The following is a 1,386-nucleotide window of genomic DNA, read 5'->3' on the forward strand; positions in this document are numbered from 1 at the left end:
TTTCTCCAAAAAGAACTGCAGGATAAACGTGAAACGTTGCACGTTGTATCCTACCAACACATGGTCTTAAATAAAAAAATTTCACGCTCCCGCTGCTTTGCAATAGTTCATAAATCGAGGCCAAAAATGACGATATTCTAAAAAAGAAATAACCGTAGTTAAAAAAGAAAGAACAAAAATGGCTGAATAGAAAAACAAAAATGGCTATTTTTGACCCACTTCTACAAAAACGTGGGTTCTTCAAACACTTCTAAATCATTTCCATTAGGAATGCCATGTTCTGAACCACCTAAAACTATATTTTGTTTTGCAATGCGGACATGTAAGGCCCTAAAAACGAACGTCAAGGTGTAAGTGTATTGAAAATGGGTCCATATTCCGCTGGTACTCAGACAGACGTCTTTTGTTCAACTGTTGTTTAGTACTCTAAGGGGAAGGTAGTGTCGAAACTTAAAGGGCTGTCTTTTGTCACGACGCACCATGATATATTTCAGTCTGTTTTTCTACAGTACTCGGGCATGGATGTGTGTGATGTCCTTAGGTTGTTTAAGTCGTTCTCAGTTCTAGGGGACTGATGACCTCCGATGTTAAGTCCCATAGTGCTCAGAGCCATTTTTCTACAGTAACTACAGAATGAAATTGGTTATAAACTTAACAATGTAACTGTGGGTTACTAAGGTAGGGGAGATAATGGCAGTAAAATTGCTGAATAACAGCTGCAACAGACAACATATAAATAGCCGGCAGGTTTTGCACCACCGTCACACTGTGTACATTTTGCTGAAGTTTACAGCAGTCTACCTGGCATATTTTGAAATGGATCGTTGTTAAATAGAGTGATTAGTATGTATTTTATTGTTTAGTGCTAGTGATGTGATAGTTTAATTCTGGTTTAAGGTATAGCGTACTGTGTGTTAGAACAGTTCGCTGTTAAGGTGGAACATTAGACTACATATGATAAATTGTGTAAATGTGTTCGTATTGTCCATGGTGGCTTAACCAATGATGGTTCCTTTTAAAATGAGGAAGCCAACATCCCCATTGGCATAGAGCCACGCTCGATAGCTGTGGCAGCAGCAACCACGTGAGTTTCCTGATCTTGTCGATTTTTATCGCCTTATATGCTCGCGTTGTGAAACCAAGTATTGTATTTTAGTAGTTTAGAGCGTGGTATTTCTAATGAAAACGATTTAAAAGAGTTTGCAAATGACCCTTTTTTTGTTCAAATGGATCAAAAATAGCTATGTTTAGAAAAACTGTTAAGTTTGCCCTTAGTAAAATGTTGGAAAGTAGTAGGAGAAAGAAATTTTGTATTCTACGACCTTCTGTTGGTACGTTATTACGTGTCATGTTTTAGGTGTATCCCGAAGTTACTTTCGGAAATAT

Source organism: Schistocerca americana, chromosome 2, assembly GCF_021461395.2.
Source record: "Schistocerca americana isolate TAMUIC-IGC-003095 chromosome 2, iqSchAmer2.1, whole genome shotgun sequence".
Lineage (NCBI taxonomy): Eukaryota > Metazoa > Arthropoda > Insecta > Orthoptera > Acrididae > Schistocerca > Schistocerca americana.